Here is a 27467-nt window from a genome sequence, read left to right as displayed (position 1 = left end):
CTCTCTCCTGTTCCCTCTTTCTTTGGGTGTAAAATCATTACAGGCTTCCTTCCTTCTGTTACATCATGTTTCCCCATGAGGATCCCACCTGACTTGGACCTGGGAGAAACGTCTTTCCGGGACACAGGAGGAAACACAAAGTGTGATGAAGCAGGAATAAGGAGCGCATCTACCTTCAGCCCAATAGACCCCTGAAGAACGCACCCACTCCTACCTCTTCCCCTAACCCCCCAATCCACAGAGCCCCACTCAATGTAGAATGAATACATTCTACCACCAGCCATTGACGAAACACTGTTTAAGGAGTGATCAAACTCTGCAAAAGTGAGGTTAAAAACAACAGTTTGAGGGCTTGGGAGAGTAAGCAGAGCCAGTGTGGGTAGCTGGAGGTGCTCAGCCTCTGGGAGAGAGCAACAGCTCTCTAGGGTCGCAGGGTTGAGGGGTGATTCTCTTACAGGCGTCTGAGAGAGGAATCTGCCACTCGATGCCTTAACCTGACTTTCTCCTTCCAGCTCTCTTCCCTTCTGCCATTTCTTTCTCTTTTCCTTGGATCAACTTCAACCTATTTCTCTGTACTCTCTCTATCTGTTATGGGCTGACTTGTGTCCACCCCAAAATGCATTTGTTGAAATCCTAATGTCCAGTACCTCAGAATATGACTGTACTTGTTGAAAGGATCTTTCAAGAGGTAATTACGGTTAAATGAAGTCATCAGGGTGGGTCCAATAGGGCTGGTGTCCTTCCATGAAGAAGCGATTAGGATACAAGCACACGCAGAGGGAAGACCGTGTGAAGACCAAGGAGAAGACGGCCATAAGACAGCCATCGACAAGCCAAGTAGAGGGGTCCTCAAAAGAAACCCTGCCAGCACCTTGATCTCAGACTTCCAGCCTCCAGAACTGTGAGGAAATAAGCGTCTGTCGTTTAAGCCGCAGAGTCTGCGGTACTTTGTTATGGCCGCCCTAGCAAACTGATATATTACCTCTTTCTGGACAGCAACTATCTCTTAAGCCTGGCGTTTGCTCCATTTATTAACCTTTATTTTGTGTCATTGGTCCCTGTGGATCACTTCTCAGGATAAAGTTTTGAAATGTATAAAACATAATGCATGGTATTCCAAAGGAAACCAGTAACTGAACTAGAGTTCTATCCATGGACCACCTTGGGGGTTAGTAGAGTCCAGGATAAAAACCCTCGTCTGAACTAAGCTATTTTCATTCATTCCACAGGTGCCCAGTCTGCTGCCTGACCTGGTTCCAAGTCCTCCCAACACCACTGGATGGGCAGAGGGAATGGCAGCTTGGCTGCAATGAATACGTAATCTTGCTGCAGTATGTGAATGAGATGCATATGACAAGGAGAAGAAAGACACTAAGAAAACGCTACGATAGTTCAGTGGCTAATTGAAAGAGGGTTACCTCTTTCCTTTTGTTTATTGTAAATGAAAATACTGGGATTTTTTTTGTTTTTTGGGTTTTGTTTTTTTTTTTTTTGCTGTACACAGGCCTCTCACTGCTGTGGCCTCTCCCGCTGTGGAACACAGGCTCTGGACGCGCAGGCTCAGCGGCCATGGCTCACGGGCCCAGCCGCTCCGCGGCACCTGGGATCTTCCCAGACTGGGGCACGAACCCATGTCCCCTGCATCAGCAGATGGACTCTCAACCACTGCGCCACCAGGGAAGCCCGAAAATACTGTTTTTTAAGGTCTAAGGAAGACAGAAACTTGGTTAAGATCAGAATTTTCTTGGAACAATCATACAATAGAACAGAACTGTCTGATGCTAAGTTAACAGGTTTAATTCTAAAGTGTTAGAAAACTCTCAGTTCCTCTACTCTAGAGTTTCTCAATTTTTTTTATTTTTATTTTTTTCTGTGTATGGCCATGGCATGCGGCTTGTGGGATCTTAGTTCCTCGACCAGGGATCAAACCCGAACCTGTACCCACTGCATTGGGAGCGCGGAGTCTTAACCACTGGACCACCAGGGAAGTCCCTCTCAACTTTTAATCACCACACACTAAACAACCTTTTTAGACCTTTTTTCCCCTAATCACTCCCCCACCCATAAACTTTTAATACCACAGATATACTGTATATCTGTTTATGTACTGTGCTTTTGTTGTACATAAAAGGAGTAAGATTTTTTGTGCCCCCCTCCCTGTACTTCCCAAGAATCAGTTTCATCCCTTTGGAAGTATTGCTGTCCTCACTGAGAATGGATGCTCCAGGGAGACCCTCTTCTTTTAGAAATAAAGAAACTGAGGGCTAAGGAAGGAGAGAGGTGTGCCCCAGATCCCACTGGGATTAGTGAAATGTCCATAACTAAAACCTAGATTTTATACTACTCCCAGCCTCTTAGCAACGTGATGGAGGTGACGGTCAAAGAGGTGAACTGAATTTCCCAAGGCAACAGAGCTGGAAAGTGTTGAGTTTGGACCAGAACCTGAGTGCTGTGACTTCTAGCTCAGTGTTTGTTCTAGGATTTCACACTGACGATGAAGAATAAATTCCATTGCTGAGTAGTATACTGTATATATACACCACATCTTCTTTATCCATTCATCTGTCCATGGACATCTAAGTTCCTTCCATGTCTTGGCTACTGTAAATAGTGCTGCTATGGACATTGGGGTGCATGTGTCTTTCTGAATTAGAGTTTTCTCTGGATATATGCACAGGAATGAGATTTCAGAGTCATATGGTAACCCTATTTTTAGTTTTTTAAGGAACGTCTATAAAAAAAGAATGAAATAATGCCATTTGCAGCAACGTGGACGGACCTAGAGATTACCATATTAAGTGAAGTAAGTCAGAGAAATATCATGTGATATCACTTATATGTGGGATCTTAAAAAAAATGATTCAAATGAGCTTATTTACAAAACAGAAACAGACTCAACAGACATAGAAAACAAACTTATGGGCACCAAGGGGATAGTGGCGGGGGAAGAGAGATAAATTAGCATTTTAGGGTTAACACATACACACTACTACGTATAAAATAGGCAAAAACAAGGGCCTACTGTATCGCACAGGGAACCATACTCAGTATCTTGTAATAACTTTTAATGGAAAAGAATCTGAAAAAGAATATATATATATATATACATATATTCTGATATATATATATGTATCTGAATCACTTTGCTGTGCACTTGAAAGTAACACAACATTGTAAATGAACTACACTTCAATAAAATAAAAAATAAACAAAGAATAGATTCCATGAAAGTAAGTTGTCATGAGGCTAGAGATCCTTCGATGGGAAGATGAAATGCTAATACCCTTGTGAGGTCCATGTCATAGAAGAAACGTGGAAGAATCCATCACTAGATGTCCCAGAAAAGGAAGCACGGCTATAGACAGGCCACTGGTGTTCTAGGTGAGCAAGAGAATTATTTCCAAATAAAGCTGTTTCAAAGCCTTGCTCCCTCTCCCCAAATAGAGGTTTCCCCGTAGTGCCAGACCCATATTTGCTCCAGGCAATTGTGTTTCTATGCTTTCTATCTTCCCCACCTCAAAATGTGATCAAAGTCTAGCTAAAACAGATTGCCACAGAATTCCACAAGCCTTTATGTATCCTTGCTCTTGCTTCAAGGTTGAGTTAGGGGTGTTTGAGTCTGAACAAAAGAGGTTTAACGTGTTGAAATTTCAAAAAATTATTTTTCTCCCCAGAGATATAACAATTTGGTATCAAGCTAGGCAACAGGGGAAAAGAACAAAGTCATAAAATGCTTCCCGTTTTTCTTTGTTACTTAAAATTTTAAAAAAGAATTGTGGTTAAAGATTAAAAGCAGCTATTTACTTTTAATTTAATAATTTATCTTTTCTTCCTTTCTTTTTAAAAAAAAAATTCCTTCATTAATTCATTGGGAATTTATGCATCAAACACAATCTTAATGTTGGATTTCTTTTTGATCCAATAAGATCAGAGATTCTTAAATGAACATGGACAGTTGCTCCCAAAACGCAAAGATCCTTTAGGTCTGACTAATACTGAAAAACTTCCCTCTCTGTCAGTTGCTCACATAAGACATGAACGTGAATGGGAGTTAGAGGTCTGGATTTTGGAGTCAAACAAGCATGGATTAAATCCTAGCCCAGCCACTGAGTAACTGTGTGACCCTGGAACAAATCACTTAATCTTGGCAACCCTCCTCAGTTTCCACATCTGTACAAAGGGAATAGTTATTTCACAGAGGTTCTATGACCATTAAATGAAAAACACGTGAATTGCCTAAGAACAGGACTGCGCCTGGCTAGGGCCTCTGAGTTGTACTATTCCGGGGACAAAATTTACATAGCAAAAAAAACATCATGCTATGCATAATCATATGTCTATCCATATATACCATATATGGTATATATATTATTGTATATTTCATATATACAATATAATTGGACAATTGAGTGTGCCTCTGCATATATGCTTGCGTATGTGTACATACAGAAACACAGATAATTCTGTGAATAACTCTACCCTATTTAGATGTTGCTCCTGGAGCTTTGCAACATGGAGGCCCTGCCTGGGAAACAGTCAGACAAAAGCTTCATTTAGAAGAAGAAAACCTTTACCCTGTCTACCCAAGAATGGTCATTTTCCCTGTGTGGATTCATGGCTTATCTCAGCAGCATCTCTGATTTTCACAATTTCCCGGGGCAAGCTGGCTAGGGCAGGAACAAGGGATACTATTTTAAGATATGTTGCAGGAACTCTACTCAGTATTCTGTAATGACCTATATGGGAGAAGAATCTTAAAAAGAGTGGATATATATATATATTTATAACTGATTCATTGTGTTGAGCAGAAACTAACACAACATTGTACATCAATTATACTCCAATAAAAATTTAAAAAGAAATATGTCGCAGGAGTGAGGTAACACTGTAGAGGCCCTGGAGAAATGGCTGGCACCTATTAGGTTCAATAAATTTGTAATGAAAATACAAAATTTGTGGCTAGGACATGACTGGCTGGCTGAATTAACAGACGCATGAACGCGCCCTGTGATTTTCCAGATCCAGCAGTTTAACTACGTTCCTTGCCCCATCTCCTTCTTCTGGTCCACCCTTTTCTATGAAACACGCTTCTTTTTGCCTTTCCCAAGCAATCCGCACAAACGTCAGGGCCTGTTTGGCAAGGACGACTCACAACTGTGAGCACTAAGAATAACCATATTAGCAATTCCTCCCGGATCTGTTTCATTGCCACACCGTGGGTTCAATGCCAACTGACCAAATTAGGTCCAGGCACCTGCCTGCTTTTGTGTGTCTGTCATTGTGTGCATGCATGCATGTATGTACATGTGTGTGTGTTCCTTTCTCTCTAGATCTCGTACCGTCTATTCTCTTCTCTTTTGAATTCAGTGGGAAAAGCACAGACCTTGGAATTGGCAAACCTGGATTCAGAAAGTGTCCTTACCATTTTTTATTTGAATGACCTTGGGATCTGCTTAATATTCCTTTCCTCAGCTTCCTCATCTAAAAGAGGATGAATAATATTTACCTTGGAGCATTTGAAGGAATATCATATGTGACTCTGTGTACCTTACTTATCAAATGGAAGTTTTTATTACTGCTGCTGCTGTTAATCTAATTGATCCTCGAAATAACTCTGGAGGGCAAATGTTAATTTTACCTCCATTTTACAGACAAGGAAATTGAAGCTGAAGGATGTCAAAGGTACATGTTTTAAACTGCACGGCTAAGGAGCTGATGATTCCAAATCAGAGCTCAGTCCACCCGTCTCTGAGTCTAGAGCTCTGTCTGTAACACCAGGCTGCCTCCCATTCTTCTTACTTTGAGGAAAACCAATCCCACTACGTGTGTGTGTGTGTGTGTGTGTGTGTGTGTGTGTGTGCGCGCGCGCGCGCGTGTGTGTGTGTGTGTTTGGCCTCTGTCAATATTCATCTCTGGTTATTTCCCTACGTACTGAGTTTCTCACGGTGGTGCCTGCAACATAAATCAGACCATGCTGTGTGTGTGTGAACGAGAGAGAAATGGCAGGGGGAAAGTGACATAATACTGTAATTCAATACTTAATATTTCCAAAGACATGTAATACCTCCTCTTGACATTTCCAGAAGATATTTTCTGGAAACCGGACAATAATTCAAATTAATGCTAAGCCTAAATTTAATTGTTTTATGATGCTACAAAGGAGTACATGAGGCAAGGCTTCCAAAAATCAGACGTTTCAACAGCCATGTTGATGAAACAGATTTCACCATCTGGCGGAGATGAGAACAGCTGCCTAAATACAGAATACTGGTACCTGGACAACATAACAAAGGAGGCTCAGTTTAGGCTCACCGCAGCGTCCACAGCCACCAGCCCTGCACCAGCTGAGCCTACTATGAATTCTGGGAAAGGTGAGGAGAGAAAGGGTAAGATTTTTATGTGAGGACCAAATGAAGGTCTTGAGGCTCAAACAGGATACAGGATGACTGAGATCCACATTTCTGGTACATGGCATGTGAAGGATGAGTTCTTTCATTCTGTTCTCAGGGGGTGTAGCTTATGGGAGCCAGGCTCTGAAATCAGAAAGAACTGGTTGGTGCCTCAACCCTGCCACTCACCAGCTGATGAACTATATGCCCATTATCTGACTTTGAGGGCTCCTCTTATTTTATTTATTTGTTTGTTTGTTTGTTTATGTATGGCTGCATTGGGTTTTCGTTGCTGTGCATGGGCTTTCTCTAGTTGCAGCGAGCGGGGGTTACTCTTCATTGTGGTGCGTGGGCTTCTCACTGCGGTGGCTTCTCTTTGTTGCAGAGCACGGGCTCTAGGCGCACAGGCTTCAGTAGTTGTGGCATGCGGGCTCAGTAGTTGTGGCTCTCTGGCTTAGTTGCACCTCAGCACGTGGGATCTTCCTGGACCAGGGATGGAACCCGTGTCCCCTGCATTGGCAGGCGGATTCTTAACCACTGCGCCACCAGGAAAGTCCTAGCTCCTCTTTTATAAAATGGAGACAATGATACCTATCACATACTCCACATACCATACTGAGATGTCCATGGTTGATTAGGAAAGCAAGTTGCCTAAGAATATGTAGGATTTTATCTCAGGTTTGAAACAAACAAACAAGCAGCAATTCAGGAGGTGTGTGTGTGTGTGTGTGTGTGTTCATGCATGTGTGTATGTATGTATTTGTGCCAGTGTAGGAGTAGCAAAAATTCTGGAAGAATATACGCCGAGAGAGTCACCAACCCAACAGACTAGGACTATGAATGAGGGCATATTTAATATTTACTACAATCACTCCTGTATTACTTTAATAATAAGAGTACTGTTGCTGCTTCTACTATTACTACTACTACTACTACTACTACTACTGCTAGCATACCAACAACTTCAGAAGGTTTGGGGAGGAATAAAGAATAAAATACACACACACACACACACACACACACACACACACACACACACACACATATATTTATAGTATTGAGTCAAACACATAGTTGGTGACCAAAATGTGCTTGCTATTTATTTTTTTTGTCCCTGGCAACTAAGGAATATTGTTGTCTCTCCCTTGGACTAGGAGAGGCACTGGATAAAAAAGGCAGCAGCTGACTACATGGTTCTGCTCCCCGTCTCACGCACGTCCTTTCTAGCCCACCTGTCCTTTTGTCTTTGCTCAGGTTGTTCCCATACCTGGAGCATCCTCCTAACCATACCCGTCCCCCCAGTCCCTGTCAAAGGCAATTTGTCCTCCCTGGTTCTCTCACCTGGAAGTGGCCTGTCCTTCTTCTGCCCCAATGGCCTTGCATATGAAGCTCTCTCCTTATACGATTGCCACTATTAAAGGATTTGAGTTCAGCACAAACTTACTGAGTATCCCCCACGTGGCAGGGTTTGGGCAAGTTGATGTCTTATCTACCTTGGAAGAGACTGAGCTTTGGAGGGACAATCTATATCTAACTCATCGTCAAATTATGGTTCCTTAGCAAGGTGTCTGGCACTTAGCAGGTAATCAGTAAACATTCTGGATGGATGGATGGATGTTCGGATGGATGAAGTGACAAACGGTGCTTTCAGCTCTATGAAGACCACCACCGTAGATGTTATCAAATGGAACAAAAGAAGGCGACCACACAGTTTTCCCCCTACATTCTCCAACAGTGCTTCAAATTTCACCGGAGACTCACTAATGAGCCTTAGTAACAGGCAATGTTTGTTCAGCATTTAAGATACTGTCTGACACCTTTACATGCAATATCTCACTTGATCCTCACAGCAAGAGATATGAGAGCTCCTGGAGTCAGACAGATCTTGTTCAGCAGCTGTGTAAGCTTGGGCAAACCTATTACCTTCTTTGGGACTCGGTTTCCTCATTTCCTCATTCCTGTGCTTCATCTAACTGTCACTTTACTTCTCAGCAGTCTGGTTACTGAGTTTAAGTCTCAACATATTTATTCACATAGTTGACAAATGTTTATTGAGCGCCATACATATGCCAGGCCTGGTTGGAAGAACTGGGTACTCAGCAGGGAACACAAAAGACACAGCACTACAGCACTTGGCGGTAGTGAATGTACAAGGAAATGAGCATAAAACAAGCAAATGCACCAACAGGTACAGGACTACAAATAAGGAGTGCTGCGGAGAAAGAAAGGAGCTGCTGTGAGTACCCAGCAGGCTGTGTGTGTGTGTGTGTGTGCGCACGTGTGTGTGTGTGCGCGCGTGCGTGTGCGTGTGTGTGTGCGCACGTGTGTGTGCGCACACGTGTGTGTGTGTGTGTGCGTGTGTGTATTTGGGGAGGAGAAGGCAAAGGGGTGATATCAGTTAAATAATGTTTCTTGCAAAAATAAATAAAGTACGTGAAGTTCTAAGATGGAAAATCATTGGGTTCTAAATATTTTCGGTTGGGACCAGCAGTAAAGCAAATGATGTTAGCTAAACTAGGGGATGTGTAAGATCTGGCGTGTATTTATGCTTTTGCTTTCAAACTCAATTGTCCTCTCTGCAGTGCTAGGCATCTGAAAGAGCAGTTAAATACCCAAACTAGGATTCTGTGAATCTGAACTCAACCCCATAGTGCAGTTTACAATTTACACGATAGGATCGGGTTTTACCGGAGGCCATAACAGACCAAATAGAGATGAACATAATTTCACTTTCGCAAAGAAGTAGTCCATTTTCTCTATTTTTTGTTTTTAAGTTCATTTAGATGATGAAGCCCTTCCTGTTTTTTTATAGACGGAGAGTCCAGTGCAGTGTTTAAGAGGAGGACCATGGAGTCAGGCGGCCAGTTTTCATGTTCCAGCCCAGCCACGAACTAACCCAGAGAAAATGATCCAGTTAAATGGGCCTTGGTTCCTCAGCTATAAAACTGTGGATAAGAATCTCATAGGAATGTGGAAGGTAATATATGTAAATTAATTTTCCGTTGTTTTAAATGACTCACTTTTAATGTAAATGAGGTCATCTACATAAAGTCCTTAAAGCAGTACCTAGCACATAATAAATGCTTAATAAGTGTTAGCTATTCTTATACTATTTTTACTTACATATATTTGATAACCCTCTTGTGAAATACAAGGGAATGTTGCCTTGTTCAAATACAGTTTGGCAAAAAACCCCCACGATAACAGAGCCTCCTGCTTAAGCTTTGAATGTAACAGGGTAAACAAAGGCTCATTCTGTGACTCATTTCTGTTTTCTTAATTGCCTGCTCTTGCACTGGACCTCAGCCAGGAGTCAGTCATTAGCCAGGCCATGGATACATGCACATCAGACGGTGTGTGCGTATCAACAAGAACACACAGCTCCTGTTGCTTCTGAGGGCTGCAAAGAAAGGACATTAAAAGTGAGTGATTTGAAACAACTGAAATTTAATTAAAAACAAAATTAAAAGTTGTTTCAAGCCCAGCGCTTCAGCCAGCAAGACTCAGAGGAAATTAGTAAGTGCTACTAATAGCTGGATCTAATTCACAAGCCTCTAGGAAGAGAGTCAGAGGAAAGAAGACGGCATACTCTTTAGATGAAACAATTAAAGATCACTTCTGAGAAATAATCACAAACAGTATCCCAGGGCAAAAAGGAACATTATTTGCTGGTGTGTTTCTTTTCCACTTTCTCATTTCCATTACGGGAAAGTGCCCTGAGATTCCCCAAGTAGCATCTTCTATGGCAACGGAGAAGGGTTTTGAAAAACAGACTTAAATGAGGGGGAGATGGGGGCAAATTCTTTAAAAAAAAAAGTAATAATAATCGTCATTCACTGCCTGAAATTCCATCTTACCAATTCATTTATCCTTTGAAATTTCAAATACTCAGGTTGCTTAGTCAAATTCTAATCCCTCTCAAATTATGAATAATGATGTGACAAGTAGTAGTTGGGAACTGGGAACTGGGTGTCAGGATGGTCAGAGGAGCTGGTTTGTGGGTGCCATTGTGCATGGAGTCAGAGTGGGCAGTGGGGCTGTGTCTGGGATGGACCTGGGAGGCACGTCCCAAAGAGAGGTCAATCTGCCCCTGGTTCTCAGGGCAGCGTGGAGACAGGCAGAGGAAAAGAAGCAAAAACTATGTCAGGAGGTAGGCAGCCACAGAACTGAACTGAGGGCCATAAATGAGGGAAGAAGCGATACGTCAGGGGGAGAAGTGACCAGAGCAGGGATGCTGAAACTTTTCATGAATGGTGACAGGCCAGGAATGGGGTGGCCCAGCTTAATTTAAACATACAAAGTTGGGGCAGACAGGAAGTGCCTCTGAACAAAGGAATGCTCATGAGAGCCCTACTTTTCTGAGCATCAGATGGAAAGGCAAAAGAATGCCTATGCCACAGAAGACCCGGTTCCTGCTCACCTATGCAACCCCACCTCACCCCATCCACCCAGCCATGCCCACCCTGTCCCAGCTTCTCTGTCACTGGCTTTGGGTTTGCTGTTCCCTCTACCTGAAGTACCCTTTCTTCCTTCTTCACTTCACATCTCAGTTGAAAAGCCACCTCCCTCAGAGAGGTCTCTCTGACCACCCTATCTGAGATGACATCCCAACTCTCCTCTTTGTTTTAATTATTTTACACCATTTTAATTATTTTCACAGCAGCTCTCACTTATTTCATCGCCTCGACATATTCCATTATTTTGCTAATTTGCTTTGGTGTACGTCTCCTGCTGAGAATGAAAGCATTATGAAGGCAGGGTCTTTATAATGTGTGTGTGTGTGTTGTTGTTGTTGTTTTCCAAGACAGCATCTCTAATGCTCCAGGACACATAAGGAACATGAAATAAATATTTGTTCCACGAGTGAATAGGTTCTGGAAAGATTAAGACATAGTAGGTAAAACACCTGGTACACTGCCTGCCACATCAGGGGCACATTGATGACTTTTAGTTGGTTATTTTTATAATTAACCAATATTATGTTAATCTGGATTCTAATAGTGAGCTCGATCCTGGGAGGGCAGAAGGATGGAAATTCAAAAGGTGACTGGAGGGCTCCAAAGGCCAATTTGCTGTCTCACGTTATATTTGAAATACCCGATATGCCATAAGTGTGTGCTTGTTGTACAGATGGATCTTACTGGGAGCGTAAGGATGGGGAAGGTGTGAGACTGGGAGCTGCTGAGGGCTGACTCAGCAGCTTGATAAGGGAGGGCGAAAAGCTGAGCTCAATTTCCTTTTGCACAAACCAGTCTCATCCTCTCCTCAAACAAATTCTTTGAGGGGGTTGATGAATGTTCAAGCCCAACCCACCCTTAATGTTCAACTCAACCTCTCCCTTCTCTAAGAATCCTTCCTTTGAGATCAACCTCAGTGAGAATTCTCTTCTCCAGCCCCCATTCTATTTCTGATGTAGCTTTGGAAACCACTCAGCTTATGTTTCCTGGGTTTGAGGTTTGTGTTAAAGAGGCCATCCCACTGTCAGATCATGTGATCTAATTCTGGATTTCAAAATAAAACTGCAATACGGATCATCATCAAAATAACATAGTAAATGTCTCAGACTGGCTTTTGAGATTTTTTTTTTCCCCCAGTACATGGGCCTCTCACTGTTGTGGCCTCTCCCGTTGTGGAGCACAGGCTCCGGACGCGCAGGCTCAGCGGCCATGGCTCACAGGCCCAGCCGCTCCGCAGCATGTGGGATCTTCCCGGACCGGGGCACGAACCCATGTCCGCTGCATCAGCAGGCGGACTCTCAACCATTGCGCCACCAGGGAAGCCCTATTTTTGTTTTTGTTTTGTTTTGATGTCTTGAACGGGAAATAGATCTAAAGCTACAGAGTTCCTTACATTTAGGTCTTTAATCCATTTTGAGTTTATTTTTTGTATGGTGTTAGGAAGTGTTTCGTTCTTTTATATGTATCTGTCCAGTTTTCCCAGCACAACTTATTGAAGAGGCTGCCTTTTCTCCATTGTATATTTTTGCCTACGTTGTCAAAGATAAGGTGACTATATGTGTGTGGGTTTATCTCTGGGCTTTCTATCCTGTTCCATTGATCTGTATTTCTGTTTTTGTGCCAGTACCATACTGTCTTGATTACTGTAGCTTTGTAGTATAGTCTGAAGTCAGGGAGCCTGATTCCTCTAGCTCCATTTTTCTTTCTCAAGATTGCTTTGGCTATTCGGGATCTTTTGTGTTTCCATACAAATTGTAAAAATTTTTGTTCTAGTTCTGTGAAAAATGCCATTGGTAGTTTGATAGGGATTGCACTGAATCTGTAGATTGCTTTGCGTAGTATAGTCATTTTCACAATGTTGATTCTTCCAATCCAAGAATGTGGTATATCTCTCCATCTGTTTGTGTTGTCTTTAATTTCTTTCATCAGTGTCTTATAGTTTTCTGCACATAGGTCTATTGCATCCTTAGGTAGTTTTATTCCTAGGTATTTTACTCTTTTTGTTGCAATGGTAAATGGGATTGTTCCCTTAATTTCTCTTTCTGATTTTTTGTTGTTAGTGTATAGGAATGCAAGAGATTTCTGTGTATTAATTTTGTATCCTGCAACTTTACTAAATTCATTGATTAGCTCTAGTAGTTTTCTGGTGGCATCTTTGGGATTTTCTATGTATAGTATCACGTCATCTGCAAACAGTGACAGTTTTACTTCTTCTTTTCCAGTTTGGATTCCTTTTATTTCTTTTTCTTCTCTGAGTGCCATGGCTAGGACTTCCAAAACTATGTTGGATAATAGTGGTGAGAGTGGGCACCTTTGTCTTGTTCCTGATCAAGAGGAAATGCTGTCAGTTTTTCACCACTGAGAATAATGTTTGCTGTGGGTTTGTCATATATATTAATCTCCAAAATATACAAGCAGCTCATGCAACTCAATATCAAAAAAAAACATACAACCCAATCAAAAAATGGGCAGAAGGCCTGTATAGACATTTCTCCAAAGAAGACATACAGATGGCCAAGAAACACATAAAAAGATGCTCAACATCACTAATTATTAGAGAAATGCAAATGAAAACCACAATGAGGTATCACCTCACACCAGACAGAATGGCCACCATCAAAAAATCTACAAACAATAAATGCCAGGGAGGGTGTGGAGAAAAGGGAATCCTCCTGCACTGTGGGTGGGAATGTAAATTGATACAGCCACTATGGAGAACAGTATGGAGGTTCCTTAAAAAACTAAAAACAAAACTACCACATGACCCAGCAATCCCACTATTGGGCATATACCCTGAGAAAAACATAATTCAAAAAGATTCATGTGCTCCAATGTTCATTGCAGCTCTATAACAATAGCCAGGACATGGAAGCAACCTAAATGTCCATCGACAGATGAATGAATAAAGAAGATATGACATATATATATATATATATATATATATATAATGGAATATTACTCAGCCATAAAAAGGAATGAAATTGGGTCATTTGTAGTGATATGGATGAACCTAGAGTCTGTCATACAGAGTGAAGTAAATGAGGAAGAGAAAAAGAAATATTGTATATTAATGCATATATATGGAATCTAGAAAAATTGTACTGATGAACCTACTTGCAGGGCAGGAAAAGAGACGCAGATGTAGAGAATGGACTTGTGGACACAGGGAGGGAAGGGGAGGGTGGGATGTAGAGAGAGAGTAGCACTGACATATATACACTGCCACGTGTAAAATAGATAGCTAGTAGGAAGCTGCTGTATAGCACAGGGAGCTCACCTCGGTGCTCTGTGATGCTCTAGAGAGGCGGGATGGGGGTGGGTTGGGAGGGAGGCTCAAGACGGAGGGTATATATACATATGGTTGATTCACTTTGTTCTACAGCAGAAACTAACACGACATTGTAATGCAATTATACTCCAATAAATTTTTAAAAAACAGAGAAATAAAGAAAAAAATAAAAACACAGAGTTCCCGCTCCTTGTTGGATACTGTGACAAAATTTGGAGGCTATCAAGGTGGAGGAGAGAGACCCTGCCTGAAAGTAGTGTTGCAGGATAACTAGACAGTTACTACAGACCATCATCAAGGTTGTGGTGAAGATGAAACAGGGAGCTTTGGAGGCACAGAGCTGGGGCCCTTGTCTCCCCTGCAAAGTCAAGGTGGTCACATCTTAGCTGAACATTTAAGCACTAGGAAGCAGCAGCTAGGTGGAGTGAAGGGAAAAGAGGATTTAGATGACAGGAAAGGAATGGCTGTAGAGGAAAAAAAAGAGAACCTGGGCCTTCAGGAAACAGCCATTTCATTTGGCTGGAGTGCTAACGAGACAGGAAACGAGCAAAGATGAGGCTGAAAGTATTTTTTGGCTCTCACATTCTACAATTTAGAAAATTGCCAAGCTGGCTGCTTTGCCATGTGCCACATGGCCACTGTGTGCCCTCACCCCTGCACCTACGTTCTCTCTTGAGGCAGAAGCTGCCATTGTTAATTGTTTCCATATTTCAAATGTGACACCAGCTCCAATCACTGGGCCCCTGGGCCTCCCTTCCAGCCTCTGCTTCCATGGCAGCCTGCATGCCCGGCACGTTAATGCTGCATTGGAGTCTCTTCAGGAAATGGCCACCCCCGGAGCCTTCACACTCTCCGGTCACGTCAGCACCTGTGTGAGGGCCAGGACTGATCACTCTCTCCATTCTCCATCCTGGCCCGAAGACTGTGGTGAGACTTCACCTGAAATATTACTCAAATGATTCAAACCTTCAAGAGCGCAGCCTTAAGAGATCTGGCAAATTAATTTTGCTCACAGAGCACAGTGACATCTCTTACTAATAATTTCCAACCAGGTAGGATTTGTAAAGGTCCTAAGACTGTGTGTTCTTCAAAGTTCCTTGTATTTTTCTTTCCTTCTTTTCTACAAACGTAACCAAGAGGTGCGCACCTGATTCTTGATCTCACATAGGAAAGTTGGTGCGTGAGCAGAATAGTAATAATAGCTAGCTTTTGGGTGTGTTTACCACGGCCAGGCTCTTGCATTTAACAACCACTTAATCCCCAGGGTCCCGGTCTGATTCCCGGTGCATTAGCATCCCTGTTTTTCCGAAGACGAAGTAGCATCATAGGGAAGGTGGAGTTAGGACTTGAACCCATGCACTCTGCCGTTGGTGTTCATGCACTTCACAGCTTGGCACATACTTTTATTTTGATGTCTGCGGTCACCAGCCTCTAAGGGATCCCAGGAGGCAGATGTCAAGTAGTCTTTGACTCCTTTCCCTCTTTGGCTTCTCCTTGCAATGAGCTGCTAAGTTTCCTTGCTCTCGTTCCATAGGACTCCCTTATCTTCACTCTCACTTCTAATGCCCTTGTTCAGACATTACCATATAGACTAAATGTAACAGCCCCCTAATAAATTGCTTGCCTTCTGTCTTGGGCCCTCAGACTCACCTTCTACACTGTGGTCAATCTGTCCACAGATCTGTATTGAACCCTGACTGTGTACTGGAGACTCCACAAGAACAAGACAGCTACAGTCTTAGCTCTTAGGGGTTTAAAGCAGCATTATCAGGGGTACTGTTTCCCAAGTCTCAACGATGTGCTGAGCCCTTGTCAAGTGCTTCATGTACAATCATTTGATTGCCCTTTGAGGTGGTTTACTGTCATCATCCCCCTTTCAAAGATGAGTAAACAAGGGCTTAGAAATTAAATAACTAGCTCAATGCTTCATGACTAGGAAATATCAGAGCCAGGTACTGAACTCAGGGAGTGTGCATCTACAGCTCAGACTCTTAACCAAATTAGACATCAAATAAGCAAGTGTGAATGTGCTGAGTGCAAAAAAGAAAAGTTCAGGACCATTTACGAGGGAGACTAACTTAGACTAGGAGAGAGTGATGAAGATGATAATGTCAATAAAAACAAGCATTACCCAGTGTTTAGTGCTTGCCAAACATTCTACTAAATACTAGAGAGATATTATCTCATTTAAATTTCCTAAGAGGAAGCTATTATTATTATGTCCACTCCACAGATTAAGAAACACACCGGAGGGTTAAGTAACATTTGTAATATCAAATAACTATTAGTAAGTCATGGAACCAGCAGTTGAGCCCAGATACATCGGACTCTACAGCCCGAACTCTGAATTGCCATACTGCATTGTCTTTTAAGCAACTACCTTACTTATACTCCCTTGATTAACACCCTTTCGCGGGGGCTTCCCTGGTGGCGCAGTGGTTGAGAGTCTGCCTGTTAATGCAGGGGACACGGGTTCGAGCCCTGGTCTGGGAGGATCCCACATGCTGCGGAGCAACTGGGCCCGTGAGCCACAACTATTGAGCCTGCGTGTCTGGAGCCTGTGCTCCGCAACAAGAGAGGCCGCGATAGTGAGAGGCCCGCGCACCGCGATGAAAAGTGGTCCCCGCTCGCCACAACCAGAGAAAGCCCTCGCACAGAAACGAAGACCCAACACAGCAAAAATAAATAAATTAATTAATAAACTCCTACCCCCAACATCTTCTTTAAAAAAAAAAACAAAAACCCTTTAGCAGCTTTGTGACCCCCGACCACCTCCACGGTAAAAGCCCAACACAGAGACCCTTGCTCTTCTCATCTGCTCCTCCTTTTAGTCCCGTTCAAGCCCCACAGAGCCGCAGATGCTCTGGATGCTGTCTGCTCCTGCCGCACCTTCGCTCTTACTGTCCCTTCTGCCTGGAAGGTCATCCTTCTTGTCTTCACTCTCTCTCATCATCTCCAACAAAGCAGAGAGTCTCACTTCCAATCCCTGTCCATCCAGCTTCCTCCGATGGGACAAATCCAAGACAAATTAAAGCCTCTAGCTCCTTGAAGCTTTACCCAGATCTGGCCAGTGGAAAATACCAGGCTTCCCTGGCAATCTTGCTGACTCTTTTTTTTTTTTTTTTAATTTTATTTATTTTTTTATACAGCGGGTTCTTATTAGTCATCCATTTTATACACATCAGTGTATACATGTCAATCCCAATCGCCCAATTCATCCCACCGCCACCGCCCAGCCCCCGCGGCTTTCCCCCCTTGGTGTCCATACGTTTGTTCTCTACAACTGTATCTCTATTTCTGCCTTTGCTGACTCTTAACTATATGCCCCTCCTGGTCCAGATTATGATCTGCCTTCTAGTGTTGTCTTTTGCTTTATAGGTATCCAATCACTTTAAATAACAAGTGCAATCCCTTTGAGGGCATGCTTAGCATTTACTGAGCACCTGTTATAGGCTATTTTCATACCGCTTTCTATTTCAACCTCATCAACGCCCTGTGAAGTAGAGGCGAAGAGCTGTACTTTTATAGATGGTGAAATTGATGGTTCAGAGAAGCGAGGTGACTCATCCAAGATCCATAGTTAGTAAGTGGAGGAGTGCAGATTCGTACTGGAGGTTTTCTGCTCCTAAATCTCCTGTTCTTTCCCCTATCTCACACTCCCTTAGTGCAGATAAGTATCTGAGTGAGTTCTAGAGTATGAGTCCTGGCACTGAGCAGACACTCAGCAGTGTCAGCTGACGGTCTTGATGGATGGATTCATTGATAAAGTCCAAATGAGAATCAGGGTGAAAGCAGGGGAGGGAAGACATGGAAAGTTCAGGGGGTGGTCCGGGCTCTGGGAATAATTCCAAGTAAGGGTGAGATGCCCAGGGACTTTAGCAGAGCTCCAGGAAGTTGCCAACAGCAGCCAAAAAAACAAAAAACAAAACAAAACAAAACAAAAAAACAAGGATGTGCAGCTGCAGATATATTTGGGTCGGATAACTCGGAGGCGTGGCTAGGGAGGAAAGCCAAACAGCAAGGCTCTGCTGGGTACCACAGGCCGGGAGTGGGGAGGGGGAAGGGGGGAGGAATGAGCAGGGGGAGGTGGAGAAGCAGGAGGGATACACAGGTTTTAATTATTCCTCCCATCTCATCACTTCCTTCTGAATATGATGCATCCTCCCCCTCCCGTGCTCTTGCTGGCATCCGAGATGTTCAAGGTCCCTCAGCAGCTGAAGCTGCTGCAGTTAAAGACTGAGAGGCATCTTTCCCACCATGGCCCAGCTCCCCACCACTTTCTGTTTCATCCCAGCAGCCCTGGGAGCCTGCGGTCCCTGCACAAGCTTGGCTGTGATCCTTCTAAGCATTCTTCAAATGGCAACTTGTGGGCTGTGAAAGGTTTGCTCAGCTGCCTCTGCTCCCAAGATCCTCGCTCAGGGGCTGCCTAGCCACAGACTGTCCCAGACAAGAGTCAGAAAGCAGAGGACTGAGGATGCTAATGGAATGACTGCATAAATACTCCGGAGGTCACATACCTAATGGGATGAGTAAAGAGGGACTCTGAGCCCCAGTATTTCTCATTCTACTGTTAAAATGTTAGGCCAGGGAGGAATTTTAGGACCATCTTGTTCCCTTTCCCACATTTTACAATGAAAAAATCTGGAAAAAGCCTGGAGAAGTAGAGATTTGCCCCAAGTCAGGGTGAATTTGTGGCAGAGGTAGAACCTGATCTTGTCATTGAATAATTCTCTGTCTACTACATCCTGTGGCCACTAATTTGAAATGATTCTGCTCAACCTGTTCCTGCCTGTGTGACATTGAGGTGGTCCAATAAACTCCCTCAGCTTTAGTTTCCCTTAAATTTAAAATGGGGAAAATGCCTGGATCTACCACATGTGGTAATAGAATTAAATGAGGTAATGCTTTGCAAAGCACTCAGCACGGGGCCTGGCACATAGCACTATTCTGTAAATGTTACCAATTCACAGTGTTGTTATTATCACAGTTACCAGGAGGCTTGAGCAGCAGGGTCTATAGGGATGCAGTGAAAAGTGTCCATGATCGCTCTGGAAAGCCTGTGTCATCCTCACCCACCTCCAGGGAAGCACCGGTGGCTCTAAGACCCAACTCAGGTAGCACCTCCTGAAGACATCCTCTCCTTAGCACCACAAACCATCTCCAGCTTGGGGTACTTGGCTGTTCCTCCCCTATTTTCCCATAGCACACACTGCACAGCCCGTTAAGACTCTTACCACACGTGTTTCCTATTTCATCTGCTTGGTAGTGTCTTACTACCACCAAACTGGGGGAGGCCAGAGATACTGTTTCTTCCATATCTGCATCCCTGAGCATCAAAGCATGCCACAGAGAAGGCGATGTGCTATATTTGCTGACCACAGGAAGGAGGGAGGAAGGAAGGGAAGTAACAGGCACTAGATATGAATCAAGAAGTGATATTATTCATGAATTTTTAACTATTTAATTTCTTCCCTGGGGCCAAGCTAAGCCTCTCTAAAATTGTACCTTCTTCTTACCTGGCCATACCCGATAAGACCTCTTCTCAACGTCTTTGTCTTCAAAAATAATAAAACACTGAACAAACAGAAAGGGAAAAGCACAACGTTCTCATCATCAGAGCTATTCTCACAGCTGGCCAAGTGCATGCACACTCATCAGCCCCACTCACACTCAGCTGAGGCAAGGAGTATCAACACTGCTTTTGGAAAGAAAAGTGAGAAGCGGGGGGTGAATTAATATTGCCAAGGTCAGAAAACTAGAAATCAGAAGAAGCGGGAGTAGAACTCACACCCGCTGCGTCACAGATCAGTGCGCCTGACCTCTGTACCACGTGCCCTTCTCTATCCCAGCCCTGCACCACTGCCTCAACCCCACACCACTCTGCAAACACCAAGCCAACCATGATGGCATATCTAACTCCATAGTCCTGAGCTCCATCCCATCAAAGCTCCCACCTGCCATTCTCTCCTCCTAGTCAAAAAGTCAAAGTGGGCTTCTGCTCACAACAGCAGAATTATTAACGAGAATAAATGAAACTCCCCTACCCCCCTGCAGCCATCCTCTGCCTCTAGTTCCTACTAATATATTTTTGGACTTGATCTGCTATCAAAACACAGAAATTAGTCTCCAAATTTGGATGTCAAACTCAGTTATACCTTTTGTTAAGAAGGGAAATTAGTAACAATGCAACCTGGTAGGAAGCCAGGTGAACACCATAGCACAAAGTGCCGTTAAACATCGCAACTGAAATGGCTGCTGTGACATCCTGAAAAGCCTGAACGTGTTCAGCTGCTTAGAATGGTTTTCCGGGGTTTGTTCTCCCCTCAAGCCCCCTGTCACTTTTAACCTGGGGATCAGTTACTCTTTAAGGAAGCTTGAAGCATTTTTTCCTTCCATGGTTCTGTGGACTTAGACTTTTCTAATGAAGAGATTTGAGGGGGAAAAAAAAAACAACAGAATCCACTCTAGGGGCTCTCCACAGCTCCCAGCACCAGCTCCAGGCCATTGCTTAGCAAGCTGTCCATTAAGTACAAGAAGAGGGAGAAGGGAACATGTTTTCACAGTTTATAATTATATTACCAGTTTCATTACAGATCTCATTTTAATTCTGACTGAAACCTAGGCTTGCCTTCTCCTGCACTCCCTCACGTATAGTTATTACATCTGGGTTGGAGTTCAACCTATTCTTCCTGATTTCAGTATATTAATACGGTTTATTGGTATTTCACTGCCACCTCCCCCCTGGGTGTACTGAACCTCAGCTCAATTTATATTTTCCCCTCTTCCTGAGCTCTGGGATAAGGCTCGTTTCATTTTGGTGTTGGAGGTGGAGAGATGTGAGTTTGATTGGAGTTTCTTATCTTTGGGGATGGGAACAAAAACCTTGGGAAGTGAAGTCAGTCATAAGAAGAGGAGGCAGCCTCAGATTTCTTGCACCGTCATTCCCCAGAATGTATCTTCTTAGGGCATCTGCATCCACCTGCCTGCCCTTTCTCCCTTCACTCATTTCACAGTCATAATTTATTATATGTCTACTGAGTCAGAACCTTCGTTAGGCTTCACAGTAGTTTAGGGTATGAATAAACTGTGGCTTTGCTCTTGAGGAAATTACAGACTAGCTATTAAAATCATTTTATTTATTTATTTATTTTCATTCAACCAAAGCTTTGGGGGCACTCTCTTTAAGGTGCTGTCCCAAGTTCTGAATATAATGTTCAAAACAAACAAATATTATGTCTATCTTTAAGGAGCTCGCAACCTAGTGGGAGAGCTCAACATTAACTAGATAAGACTGTAATCACAAATAGAAATGAGTGCGATCAAGGAATAGAGCAGGGCTCAAGGAGAAAGAATAGTTATGGGCCCAACAGAGACTGGGAAATGAAAGGGGAGGTCAACCACTGTACGGTGAATGGAATTTGTACCGAAGAAACTGAGGAAGTGGGGAGAAATTTTCCGAGAGTAAGAAGGACATGTGCAGAGGCCCTGAGGCAGGAGACAGCCAAGGATATTTAAGAAAACAATGTAAAGAAACTGGTATAAGGTGAGGTTAGAGAGGCAGGCAGGGGCCTGATCTTGCTGGGACTTAAAGGCCATGTTAAAGAGTTCAATCTTTATAATAAGTACAATAAGAAGTATTTGAGGGCTTCCCTGGTGGCGCAGTGGTTGAGAGTCCGCCTGCCGATGCAGGGGACATGGGTTCGTGCCCCGGTCTGGGAAGATCCCATATGCCGCGGAGCAGCTCGGCCTGTGAGCCATGGCTGCTGAGCCTGCGCGTCCGGAGCCTGTGCTCCGCAACGGGAGAGGCCACAACAGTGAGAGGCCCGCGTACCCAAAAAAGAAAGAAGAAGTATTTGAACAGATTTATGGGAGGATGCAACATGTTGAGATTTTTCATTTTAAAAGATTGTTCTGTTTGCAATGTCAAGAAAAGACTGGAGAGGCGCTTGATTTAATGCAGGAGGCCAGTTCTTCGGACTGTGTCAGTTGTTCCAGTGACACATACCTAACAATAACAGTGATGGAAATTAGACCGTGGGGTTATTAGAAAGATACAAATACAGTTCTACATAATTTTCAAGGAAGGAGAGATTATTTCTGATGGGCGTTTCCTTTGAAGAAGTTTTGGGGGTTTTGTTGAAGAAGGTTTTCTGGAGAAAGGAGAAAATTAAGTTAGGTCTTAGACATGGGTAGGATTGCAATACACAGAAATGAGGTAATACAAAGCCAGGCAGTCTATCTGTCTAAATAGTATTAAGTGCGTGCAAAGGAGTTAAGAATGGAAAAGGGAGAGGTCATACCGTAGAGCACTTCTATACCTGAACATGTTTCATGGTGCTCAAAAGTCTGAAATAAAAACCGAACATTTTAAAACAAAGCTCCGGATGATTCCAGAGAGCAAGATATCCAAGGAGCTACTCTTTTTAGGCAAGTAGCCTGGTGGTTTGTGACCAGTCACCTTCAGTGTGGTGTCACTTCCACTTCTAAGAATTGAAAATACTCCTCCCGCGTATTCAAATCACTGCAGACTTGCTCTGAAGCCACTTATGAACCTCATTCCTTATTAACAGCACAGCCACACACTGGCTCACTCTCTTGGCTTGAAAGACATAAAGTAGGGGTGCAAGCAAATAAATTAGAACAAGATTCATCGGATATCATTTTGTGTTCAAAAGCAGCTACACATGTGGCATATCAATGAACCAGGCCATCCTAATGATGAACATTTCCACTTGAGGATTTCATAGGCTGGTAAGGAATCCATAATCCCCAACTCCTCAGTCCCAGGGAATAGAGAAGACTTGAATACACCTTAGTCCAACCCAAAAGTCAAGGCTAACACATTAGCTTGACCTTAACAAACAGATATTTTGGCATAGATGTTTATGCAATGAGCATATCAACATAAAGAACACCGTCTGTGCTTGGGTAGCAGGGTGTATTTAGTCAAGAGACATCACTGGCCATAACCCATTCCTGGGGCTCACTCCATTTCTGAGCCTAGGCAAAGAATGGGTGATACTCACGGATGAGGAAGTAAAGAATACACAAACATACTCTAAAGGTCCTAAAAATTTAAGTGTTTTAAAAATGTATAGTCTGATAAAATGGCTCTGATGCAAAATATTTTGTACCCTAGTCAAACACATTCCTTCACTCTTCTTCTACGGCTTCATAGAAATAAATGTGGTCATCTATTTTCAGGAAACTCCCTATGATGGGGAACTCATTACCTTGCAAGGACCCCCTTCCAATATTGAAAAAGTATTATCACAACTACTAACATGTATATGATTTATTGAGCCATTACTAGGTCTCAGGTACTGAGCTGAAAGCCTTATGAGCATTATTTCATTTATTCTTCACAACAGCTCTAGGAGATACGTACTGCTATAATCCCCCACTTTATACATGAGACTAAAGCTTAGAAAGGGAAGACATTTTCAGATTAAGACTCAATCTTCTCCCATCTCTGACCACCCTCCTCACCCATATGGCTCTAATTTTGCTTCCTGGCGACTTCCAGAACAAGCCTGCTCCCTTTTCAAGACAAATGATAATTATCATCGTCAATTTTGTGGAAGCATGGGACATGGAAAAAACTTGGATGAGAGGTTCAGGTAGTCTTGGGTTTTCATACCTTGCTTCACTTCTGTGTGTTAATCTGGCCAAATCACTTAACATCTCCAAAAACTACCTTCCATTTATGCAAAAAGACGATGCTAAATCCTGCCTCAGAGTTCTGATATGAGCATTATATTAGTAACTCCATGTAAAGTGTTTTGAACACTGCCATATTCATAACAGATATGCTCAATAATTCTAAGCTCACTTTTTGTCTAAGTTCCTTCAACTCTTCTTATAGAATGATTTTCCTCCACCCTTTCCTTAAGGGGTTTTTAGGTATTGACAATGTTTTTCCAATCCCTTGGCTGCAATTCCTTTATTTTGGATGCCTTCCAATGTATCACTGACCTTCTGTGCTTCTTAAAGCACAACTACCAGAACAAAATGGAACAGAGAACTCTAGGTATAGTGTTATCTATCTACACTGGGGTGGAACCATTTCACCCATTTAACCTAGACAGCTTATTCCTTTAAATGTTGTCTCTTCTACTGGCTTACTATAGGGCCAGGACATTTGGTGAATATGTCCTGACATATTATACAATGGGAGCCTCAAGGGATGAAGAAACTAACATCTCAACTCATATGAGCTTTTAATGTTAACCAATAATCATTCATCAATAATGCTACCTGTAGGGCAATTTGGGTGAAGCCCAAATCCATGCGATGAGAGCTGCCTTGTTATAAAACTCATATTGGACCATTCACATGGTATTCAGTGCTATAGGCAATCACTGGAATTGCCATAAGGCAGCTCCATTAATACAGCATTGATCAAGCGTAAGATGGAAGAAACCAAAGCCCCTATCAGGGCTCCAAGAGATCGCAAGGAGTTGTTAATCTGTTAGATGAAAGGAAAGTAACACGTAAAGAGAGACTGATGCAGCTCTCAAACTTCTGTTAAGGGATCACCTCAAGTTCTTATTGAGAATATTAATACTTGGGCTCTACTCCTAGAAAAGGGGTCTCCATTTTCTGTTGGGAGAAAGGAATGAGCAATGCACAGAGATTATCCACCCACAAGAGGCACTGGGATTGTGCTGTGGAAGGTCTGCTTGCCTAGAACTATTAGACAGCTGTCCACCTGACTTCAGGTGTTAGTTGCTTTCTGGATTCCTGAAGATCCCCCTAAATTGTGTCTCTAATCTTGTATATTCCATGGTTATTTCCAATTTTTCTGACTTCTGTGCATCCTCTGCCTTAGTTCTCCTTCACTCGGTCTCCCCTTTCTGCTTAGACATCTGGTAGAAGAATCCCACAGAACTTTTCATAATTCTGCTTTAATTTAGGGCCTGTTCATTCATTCAACACATACTTATTGAGCATCCATCACAGGCCATGCGGTGTGTTTGTCACCAGGGATATTCTTGCCTCACAGACATTCCAGTCTAGAGGCAGAAGCAGACAAGTCTACATGTAGCTATAAAGCTTTAAGTTTATGACAGAGATCAGAATACGAATTACCAGGAAAGGGCACCTTTTAATTTACCACATGTTTGTCTATCCTTGGAAGCCACCACAGTAGTTTTACAGTTTTCTTGGGTAATCCTTTGATTTTGCTATTTCCCACCTACTTGCTATCTAAAAATCTGATAAATACGGAATTGTAGGCTTCACAATAATCCTATGAGATAGGTATTATTATCATTCCCATTTTATAGACGCCGAGATTGCGACTCAGAGAGGTAAATAATTCACTTGGCTACGGAAGTGGCAGGTAATAGGGCAAGCATTTGAATTTTGTTTGTATTATTCTATAGTCTCTGATGTCAGCCATTAATCATGACCCTGACCAAGTTACTTAGCCTCTTAGGAGCTCCATTTCTACATGCGTGAAAATAAATGTTCAAAATGTGGATGTCTCTAAGACCTAACATTCTACAATTAATGAATAGTGACTGGTGGTGATAAAAAGTAAGTTCACATGCCTCCAACAATGGTCAAACTTTGCCCTATTGGTTTTCATCACTCTTACTCTCCCATCCCATGTTCCAGCCACACCCAGGTCCTGGCAATTTTTCCAGTCCCAAGCTCCATGAGCCTACGTGCCTAGCTGCTGCAGTAAATTTCGTCCCTTCTACTTCTGCTATGCTTCTGCCATTTCATATTCCCATATTTTCCTGTCTTATGTGCACATACGATTTGATAGGGATGAACCAAAAGTCTTCTGCTTTGGTCAAAAAATCAACTGAGTGCATATAAGATGAGAAATACTAAACTTACTTGCAGTTCAATTGAAAAATGGAAATAAAAATTAAAATATAAAGTTAGCTAGTGATCATAACAGAAGAGAAATAGACTCACAGATATAGAGAACAAACTTGTGCTTACCAGAGGGGAAAGGGAAGGTGGGAGGGGCAAGACTGGGGTAGGGGATTAAGAGGTACAAACTACTACATATAAAATAAATAAGCTACAAGGATATATAGTACGACACAGGAAATATAGCCAGTATTTTACAATAACTATAAATGGAATATAGTCTTTAAGATTTGTGCAAAATATGTTGTATACCTGAAACTTATATAATATGGCACATCAACTATACCTCAATAAAAATATAATTGAAAAAAAATTTAAAGTAGGGGCTAGTTCACTATGGTGAAGTAGGAGTAAACACAGGATGCTTTAGTATAAGTCTAGGGGAGAAAGGAGGTGAAAGTTCCACTCTGCACAGAACATACTGAAGGGATTGGTGCTAAGTTGTGAACATTGTGTCTTAAAAAATTAGAGATAAAATCAAGTTGCATTAAAATATGGCTGACATATATAAAGGATCTCAAAAACACCTGATACATATCCAATGGGAAAAAGATTTTAAAAAATAATAATGGTACTAATATGGTGCTAGAAGGGTGGTTATCCCTGGGATGGGATTCACTGGGAGGGGGCATAAGGAAGCTGAAGGTGTTGGAAATGTTTTATGTTTGATCTGGGTGAACTCACGTAAAAATTCATTAAGCTGCATACTTAATATTTCTTCTTTATTATAGTTATGGTAACTTTCAATACATTTAAAAATAATAATACTAATAAGGACTTACTGTATAACACAGGGAATTCTACTCAATATTCTGTAATAACCTATATGTGAAAAGAATCTGAAAAAAGAATGAGCATGTGTGTGTATATATATATAATGTATATATGTATTCACTTTGTTGTACACCTGAAACTAACACAGCTTTGTAAATCAACTGTACTCCAATAAAAACTAATAATAAAAAAGAAGATGTGGTACATATATACAACGGAATACTACCCAGCCATAAAAAAGAAGGAAATAATGCCATTTGTAGCAACATGGATGAAACTAGAGATGATCACACTAAATGAAGTCAGAAAGAGAAAGACAAACATCATATGTTATCACTTATATGTGGAATCTGAAATATGGCACAAATGAACCTATCTACAAAACATAAACAGACTCATGGACATAGAGAACAGACCGGTGGTTGCCAAGGGGGAGGGGGGAGGAGGGGAGGGATGGAATGGGAGGTTGGGGTTAGCAGTTGTAAGCTATTATACATAGAATGGATAAACAACCAGGTCCTACCGTATATCACAGGAAACTATATTCAATATCCTAAGATAAACCGTAATGGAAAAGAATACAAAAATGTATATATATGTATAACCGAATCACTTTGCTGCACAGCAGAAATTAACACAACATTGTAAATCAACTACACGTCAATAAAA

The 27467-nt window shown here is 42.4% G+C and overlaps 1 protein-coding gene across 5 annotated transcripts in view; it reads right to left on the bottom strand.

The window, feature by feature from the left end:
- The window catches only part of ASTN2 (astrotactin 2), a 911537-nt gene that overhangs the window by 506228 nt on the left and 377842 nt on the right, over positions 1-27467 (bottom strand). The window lies entirely within an intron of this gene.

Source organism: Pseudorca crassidens, chromosome 7 (genome assembly GCF_039906515.1).
Source record: "Pseudorca crassidens isolate mPseCra1 chromosome 7, mPseCra1.hap1, whole genome shotgun sequence".
NCBI lineage: Eukaryota > Metazoa > Chordata > Mammalia > Artiodactyla > Delphinidae > Pseudorca > Pseudorca crassidens.
This window is presented reverse-complemented; position numbering and strand designations above follow the sequence as displayed.